This window comes from Carassius auratus, unplaced genomic scaffold (assembly GCF_003368295.1).
Source record: "Carassius auratus strain Wakin unplaced genomic scaffold, ASM336829v1 scaf_tig00040221, whole genome shotgun sequence".
Lineage (NCBI taxonomy): Eukaryota > Metazoa > Chordata > Actinopteri > Cypriniformes > Cyprinidae > Carassius > Carassius auratus.
The window spans coordinates 17,344-26,411 of NW_020526577.1; the positions used below are offsets into that span (position 1 = coordinate 17,344).

The following is a 9,068-nucleotide window of genomic DNA, read 5'->3' on the forward strand; positions in this document are numbered from 1 at the left end:
TAAAATATACTGGGGTTTTATGAAGAATATAAATATTTATTGAGTTTATTTATTTGTCTGAGGCAATGAGCTTAGTCAATACAGGTGTCTGTGCAGGGTCAATGGTCTTTTTTATTTATTATTTATTATTAAATTAATACACATTCTATGCCTTAAAATCAGACAACCTGCTGCAAACACTTTTTAGTGTACTTTAATTCAGAAAGTCTTATTGTTTCATGGACCCTATTCGTCATATGCTAATTGACAGCTTAATCTAATATTAAAAACATGTCTAATTCCCATCTTTTGTTTATCAATTAGATAATATCAGGCTTTTTCTTATGGGTTGAACTAGTTGGTTTTGGAGGTAATCCTTCCATCCCTCCTAGAGTTAAACAGTTGAGTTTTTACAGTTTTCGAATCCATTCGAATCCATTCAGCCGATCTCCGGGTCTGGTGGTAGCACTTTTAGCTTAGCTTAGCATAGATCATTGAATCTGATTAGACCATTAGCATCTCGATAGCATCAAGGAACTTTGCTGACATACCATGGGTACGACAGGCGCAAGAATATTATTCAGTGCCTGAAAATAGTCCCAAACTAGCTGGGGACTATTTTCAGGCACTGCGTAATATCAATGTGCCTGCTGCACCCATGGTATGGCAGCAAAGTTCCTTGATTATTACGCAGCGAGATTATAGTTCCTATCCATATCAGCCTAGAAAATCGCAACTTTTCATTTTCCGTCGGTCTTAGTAAATGATGTAACTACAGAAGTGTCAAGTATTAAATAGGACAACTATAAAAGCGCTTTGGTCATTTTTGAGCAAGATGCTAATGGTCTAATGACTCTAATCAGATACAATTATCTATGCTAAGCTAAGATAAAAGTGCTACCACCAGACCCAGAGATCCGCTGAATGGATTAGAAAATGGTAAAACTCAACTGTTTAACTCTAGGGGAGTTGGAAAATAAGCCTATTTTCAAAAAAATTGGAGTGTTCCTTTAAGCATCTGCACAACCGGAGGATGTTTGTATTAGATGTGATGATGTGCGCTGATCCCAATCTGCTATCATTACAACTGCAGTTCTGGACAGAACAAATGCAAGTGAGTCAGCAGACAAAGTTTGCCATTGACGCTACACAGGTCGATTCCACTATGATCTAAAACAAGATCAGATTTTTAAACGCAAACACAACAAGGTGTCTACGCAGGTTTAATCAGATTGGTAAATGTGCTGCCAATGTTTGAGTTGCAGCAGTGTCCTTTAACCGCAATGTCATTTTTAACCTGTTTACCCAGTAAGGGTTAAGAAGAGTATTATGTCATTTATTTTCAAATTGTTTTTTTTTTTCTGAAATTTGTGTATGTGCCAACGTCAGTGTGTGCCTTCAGACTGGTATATCTTGTTTGTGTTTACACTATATCAACTAGGAGGTTGAGCTGCTGGTTTTATATCCAGTGTTTAGTCTGGTGGTTAGGTTTTACATCAGCGTTAGAGCTCTGACGATAATGTATGTGTGTGTGTGTGACCACAGCAGAAAATAAATGTTTAAAAAGACATGATGCTTGTTTTTCCCAAGTGATCTTAATCATTTTGCACACAAAACAGACTTTACATGATTGACAAATAATTTTATTTGATACAATACTGGAATGAAAAGAGAACCTGGTAGAATGACAATTCAAGTCTGCATTATCCAATGAAAATACAAAACTTTAAAATGTTCTATTGATTTAAAAATGTTCTTTGCTTTACTCAGTTGTACCAAGGTTTAAGATGTGTTATTTCCTGTTATTGATTCTGCAGTGTGGCAATCTTGTTAATGGGTTCATCAAAAACCACTAAATGCCACCTGCTCCCAATGTCTTATCAATGGCTAACATTATGAACGTTTAGTTTATAATAATCCTGATATCAGCTCGCAGGGTTTTCAGAAGTGACTGTCCATACAGTTTTGCCTACTAAATATACTTTACCATGTTTTCCATTAAACACAGGCTAGATGGATGTACTTGAGTTTTGCACTCACATCTTTTGAAGTATTTTGTGCAAAACACGGCATTCTCTTCTCATTGTTTTCATACCATCGCAACTGGCTTCTCGGTTATCAAATGTAGCGAAAACACAGATTGGCTAAAAATGAATGCTATTGCAGTATTAGTGTATATGTTAAGGTGCAAAAATTACAGAGGAACTTTTTTTCATTTCTAAAATTTTATTTATCTCAAGTGCATAAGCAAATATGATATGTCAGTGCGTAAAGGTCTTGCAGCAAGTTTAAAAGCTGTGCACTTTGTCGGAAGATGCCCTCCACCATAAATAAAACCCACAAAGAACAAAATCATATTTACATTAAGCAATAACAACAACAGCAAAAAAGAAAGGATGAACCCACATGTTGAACACTACAGAAGTTCAGGGAGAAAGAACATGGTTTAAAGTCACCTACATTACTAGGCTTTTTACAATAGCGCTTTAAAACATGACACAGCTTCCAATAAGAACAAGAGCTTTCTCAGAAAAGCTTAACCGCAGTTTGCCAAAGAGGATGTGATGTTTCATACTTATTATTTTTTTTTAATAATTGGAGAAATATTTTGAGAGCATATGATGGTGGTGTTGTATTGAGAAGCATGGGATTACAGCAGCAGCAACTAGACAAGAAGCCAAGAGAGAAAAAAAACACCTTACCATTTAATGTTATTCCTTCCTTCAACAACTTATGCAAAAAATGCACAAGCAAAAACAGACCAATTCTACAGCAGCTGAATAGTGTATACTGTCCAAGGCCTTGTGACCAGAGGGGCCCACAAAGGTCCTCTATGGTGATACATACTCATTGAGCCAGGGTAAGGTGGACCAAACTGATGTCCCAGGCCCAATGAATAGATGATATAGCAGCAGAAATGTTAACAAGGACAGCATGACTGTTAACACAGATTGGTTGGACTAGGACAAAACTAGGACTTCTGCCCTGGAGAGACACAGTCCTGCAGAGTTTCGCTAACTCTAATCAAACACACCTGATCAAGCTAATCAGGGTCTAAGGATTACTAGAAAGCTACAGGCAGGTCAGTTTTTAATCAGACTTGGAGCAAAACTCTTTAGGACTATGGCTCTCCAAGACCAAAGTTGACCATGTCTGGATTAAGAGTTTTGTCCTCGCCACCTAAAGGCCTAGTCATTTGTTTTTACTAAAAAGCTTTAATTCAGGAAAACTGATCCAGTAATGCATGTAGCCAGTTACAGTTGTTCATGTGTAAAACACATGTAGTAACAGCAAAAAAAAAAAAAAGTCTTTCATTGATCAATTCCAAGTCCATTTAAAGTAAATGAAGTAAATGAAAACTAAACAGCAATATACAGACAGAGGCCAGAATGAGCAGACAGGTTACAGACTGTTCATGAACTTAAACATTAGCTTTGGGAATTAAGGAATACTATATGCATTGACAAAAGAGTTTTTAATGATGTAGTTTTACAGGTTGAGAGATGTGTTTGAGAGGTGAACGGAATAATGAATTTAAAGTTAGTCATCAAGGAGATAAATTCATTAGTAAACATGTAAAATCAACTCTCAATGACAACAATGCATGCGAACGCACACAGATGTTAGACATACAGAAAGTTTGCTTGCATGATAATCAAAATTACACATTCCAATACATAAATCAAACCAAAAACTAACAGGCTGAAATATTCAAACATATATAACCATTCACCCGGACCAACTGATGGAGGATAAAAAAGTATCCAAACTGGTTTGAGAAAAATCGCCAGCATATTAGAACTCATAAAGGCTCAAAACAAATTAATTGTGAGATTATGTAATGGCAATTATTGGAAACATATATTATGAAACACACATATGCAATATAAATATACTTCCCTCAAAAAAACTAAACAAAAATAAAGTCACATTGGCTTTGTGACAAATTTAAATTAGACAAAGAATGGTCCCCAGTAGAATAATAACCTCAAGATTATTTGTCCTATGATGATTCCCTCTCAGTTCAACATTAAACATTTAAAAAAATAACAAAACATAAACATTGAAGAAATTATGCTTTAAAATTAAAAACAATTAGGAACAAAAGGTGCTTATCAGAGAAAAAAATGTTGGTTAGGAATGGCATCATGTTCTATGGACTGTTATTCAGGATATAATCCAACATTTTGTAGTGAGGGGCTTGACGCTTAAAACACAATGGACAAGGTATATTTCCAACCATGAGCATAACTAAGAGCATACATGTATATAATTCAGTCTCTACCAATGAACAAAATAACAATAAAAACATGTATTCAAGCTCATCTTGCTTCAAACTCACACCTCTCCCTACTTAAGCTTATGTAAAAAAAAAAAAAATTAACTGCACCTTTCAGGTAAGGCAGTTAAAACTTGGATTGATCATGTCATGGGAACTCACATTCTGTGTATTTGATGTAATACTAACAAAAATCTACAGACTGATGGTTCTGTCCTCTAAAACAGTAATCAATGACTAAAGATGGGGGGGGGGATATTTATGAAAAAAAAATTAAAATAAAAAAATTGGTAAACTACTGACACTCTCACAAAATTCCTCAATTGACAGTACATCTTTAGGAATACTTTTGCAAACCTCAAGTCATACTTGAGAAAAAGTATTTGTTCTTGAATCCCAAGCCCCTGATGCCTTTTGTCATCTTTACTGTAATGCCTCTACACAGATCTGCTCATCTGTAATCTCATCCAGCATCTGAACACCAACAGGACTGCATATGTCACTGTCGTACACTTCTGTGCCCATCAGCGACTCTTCCAGACCCTCTGTTTTGGTCTTTGGAAAGCCATGCTGTTCAGATGGTGAGGTGCTATCAACAGACTCTAGGTCTTCGATGCCAGCACGGTAGTGAATCATGAGCAGAGTCAACGCTTGGAGTCGTTCACCGGACTTGGCCAGAGCTGCTGAGATGAGGGCCTTGTGCCGGGAATCAATCGTTTCTCTCTCTTCCACACTCAAAGTGTTGTTATGCTCCAGCTCCTGGTCAATCTCCTGCTGCAACTTGTCCAACATCAACTCCAGTTTATGTGAACGCTCATCTGTTGGGAGGCCACGGTAAAGATCTCGACCAATCTCTTGACGGCAATGAAGACGCTGTCATCCAGCCCACCTTCCTTGCGGCACCAGTTTGGAGCCACTACTACCAGGTGGCTGCTTGGAAGGACTGGCCCCAGTATAGGTCTCTGTGTCACTGCTCTCATTGTCAGATGTGTTAGGTGTCTGTTTCGGAGAAGGCTCCACCGGTCCTGATCCTATTTCTGCAACCTGTTCTGCAAGTCTGGCTTTGGGCACCTGCCTCAGATTGAGTAGTCGAGAGCTAGTATTGATAATGTGACGTGTAAGGCCAGTAGTTGCCCGATTGATGGTAGACTTGGCCTCAGGATCTGCTCCACGTCGGACTGAGGCAGCTACGCATTTAGGAAACTCTGTTAGACACTTCTCCTGACACTTCTTGTGACAGACATAAGAACAGGTCATGCACTGTGAGGCAGCCTTGGTCCACACCTTCTTCTTGCAATAATCGCAATAAGTGGGATTCTGGAACTGAGTGTCTTGAAAAATTGTGGCCGCATATCTCCAAACTGCATGCCGCTGTAGCTTGGTTCATCCCGGGTTGCCATGAGTACCTGCTCCCGTTCCTTTTCCCGGTCTTTTAAGTCCTCTTCCTGAAGACTTCCATGCCGCTCACGTTCTACCAATCCACTGGAAGGTCTGACTCCCCATCTGCAAGGTAAGTGAAGTTGAGGGTAACATCTCCGTAACAGAGTTTCTCATTGAAACCTTTGTGAGTGCTCAAGCTGCGCAAAGCAGTACGGCTGACGCTGGCCCTTGGTTCAGGAGCACATAGACGAAAGGTGCTCTGATATTCAGCAGATGATGTAGCTAAGCATTCCAGTGCTATGTGTTCCAAGCGCAAGCTGACGTGCCCTAAGCACAAGAGACTACCAGCTTGAAGGGGTCCTTGCACCAAAGTGCTACATTAAGGAATTTGTAGTGGCTTTCCACCTCAAAAGATCACAGAGGCTTTGTTCCATCGAGCAGCTCTGCTGCGGTACATGATTCAGATGATTCCCAGAGACCCTGCTCATCGACACTGTCCTCTAGTGTTGGAGGAGCTCTCGATATCTTGTCTTTGGTGAATCTTGCTTGTTTGTGGCTGGAAATATTTGGGATTTCCTCTGCAAGCTCTGGGTGCTTACTCACAAGGCTTTGGCTCTGGTGACTTCACAGGGATTTTCTCTAACTGTTTTGTCACCACTGCCAGCAGTGGGTTGTGTTTTCTCTGGACTTTTTCCACCACAGGTTTCATTACCTTCAAACAAGCTCTGGGTTTCTGAAGATGCAGATGTGACTTTTAATATGGGGCCTGGGAGGGACAGGAGGGCGTGCAGGTGGTGGAGGAGGGGCACCCATTGGTCTCTGTGGTGGTTCAGAAGGTTCAGCAGCCTTGAGAGTTGGTGCCTTTGGTGATTCTTTGGGCTGGGGTTTGAGTGGGGACTGAAGGTTCAGTCTGCGGTTGAGAATTGGTGAGATGGAACCAAGGGGCTTGGCCAAGTTGGCCACAGTTTTTTTTGGACTTTGGTTTACAGAGAGCAGGAAATCCTCCTTAGTGTCAACAGTGACTGGAGCTGGAGTTGATTTGGACTCAACGATTAGCTCCTCAAACTCAGAGTCATTGTCTCTGTGATCAGATATGTCCATGGTGGTTATCGGGGCTGGGTCCTCCTCGTAGCCCCCAGGATGATGAAGATAACTGGGTTCCTCCATTGGTCCTAGGGTTTCTTGGAGCGTCCCCAAGCCCACAGTAGGCACCAGGTGCCGGACCGGCCTCTCATATAAAACTATCACTCTTTCTCCAGCTTGTTTTAGCAGCTTCGGCACTTGGACAGAGGACGTCACTTTGACTCCTATGAAAATAGACATAAAGAATGATTAATTCTTTGCAAATCTATTATAAAAACTTACATCAATTGTCCATCAAATAAACTATCCACAACTATCCAAAGTCAAACATTCCACTTGAATAGTAAATGTAAGTCTAACCTCCAATAGCAATGAGGCGATCTCCTCTCTGTAAGTCCGCCAGGGCAGCTGGGGAGTTTGGGGTGACAGTCTCTATGCTTACATGCACCGTGTCACCATCACTGGCAGGGACATGCCTGAAGGTCATTCCCACGCTCCCAGATGGTCCTTTGATCACCTCAGTCTGCAACAGACAAAGAGAATCTTTGTGAAAGGGTTGTGTAATTGAAGAAACTTGAGACTGACAATTATAATAAGATTACAAGTAGATTTGTAAATTGTAATCTTTTCTTTATTGCAGGTGTTGTTCTGGCATACATTACTTCAAGTCTTAAGATCACCAAGTGGGACTGGATTGAAAATAAGTCGTTAGGGGAAGCTTTTGTTAGAAGTTGAGAGGAACACTAGCAGTTAAGCCAAAAGACAGTGTTTCTTAAAGCTTATCTTTTGACAGCAATAGCAGTTTATAATTAGGGCGGACAACCTACATTATGATGTGAACAAGACAGCCATCACTTTCTATAGAAATCTCTCTCTTCCCATCACATCTAACAGTTTTCATGGTGATAAAACAATGCTCTCTAAAACGTAGGAAGGGAGGTCTGCAATTACTTCGAATTTCACTGCAAATGTGCCACAAAGTAGCAGATGCTGTATCAGGGCTGGCTGCATCACGAAATTCTACATCAAAAAAATCCACCTGCAGGTCCACCTGCCCCTCGGGGTGACACAATACAACAACAGGTACATATAAGGAGTAAGTTAGTGTACCAAAGTGAGGAAAAAATCCACTAGATCCACCAACATACAAGAATTATGTTCTGGACTGTATAATTGTACTGTAGCACAAATACGAGTGATTGTTTTTCATTGATCTTTCCATGATATGTCCTGTCTCCCCTTTGTCTCTCTTTGTCCTCTGTGCTGGGGTGGGCACAAAAAACAGGATGCAGATCTAAGCTGCTGAGATGGATGACTGTAATTTTGCTGCGGTCATTTGTTATAACCCTTGAGAAGGGCACTGATTGAGTTAAACGGGTGAGGAAAAAAACAGACAATCTACTCAAGTTGGTAAGCAGAGGACTGACTTGCCCAGTTTTGACCAATGACTGTCTACAGAAACATTCAAGAACCCTCTGAAAGTTCTTAGAAGGCAACTTACAAAAAACACCCAAATTCAACTGTATAAAACTATAATATTTAGTTTAATCTATCTATCTATCTATCTATCTATCTATACTTCCATGGTGACTATAAACAGATTATCGTATGATTAGCAAACTATCACTATGTTATGTATATGTTCATTTATTATATAGTCTGAATATTATATTATTAATTCATCTAACTATTTAACATTGATATCTTATAGTGCTATTGCCTTTGTGCCACTGATCAAACAAAATAATAGTTTATTTGAATATTTAATTTACTGTTTAAAATGGCCAAGTGAACACACAACTGATTCATCAAATTATTTCTAAGCATGTTTTTTACATAATCCATTGCTTTGCTACTGAAAGAAGGCATTTGTGGTAGCCTCAGGAGTAAGAAATGAGACAAGGGAGAACACGTGTGCCAACACTATTTGCATACATGTCAGCTAGCTGAGATGCTGATAAGTTTGTTCATAACAGACAAAATAAATACACAGGAACATTAATCTTAATGACTGAAGGGCTGCTGTGAAACTCTCCACAGAGATGATTAATTCTGAACATTTCCTCCCGCAGGACACAACCTGATCCCACCATTTACACGTGTCAGAGAGGGTTCGTGGGAGAAAAAAAAAAGCTCCAGGCTTTTTTTTTTTGAGGACACTGTTGGTCTTTTACCAGCATATTTGGGATAATTCATTGCAACCTTTCCAAGATTAGAGAAATGAAAATGAAAGCAAAGCGTATGTTAAGATCACTGGTTGTTGTAAAGACACCATTGTTGCATGGTGGACAAAGGGCTGTGATCTAGGATGGCTTTCATCTGATATTAACCATAACAAACACTAAAA

At 39.5% G+C, this 9,068-nt stretch overlaps 1 pseudogene; it reads right to left on the reverse strand.

Annotated features, from left to right (window-relative positions):
- Positions 1-4,534: 4,534 nt before the first annotated feature.
- Positions 4,535-8,306, reverse strand: LOC113084563 (PDZ domain-containing protein 8-like; annotated as a pseudogene).
- Between the last annotated feature and the right edge of the window lie 762 nt (positions 8,307-9,068).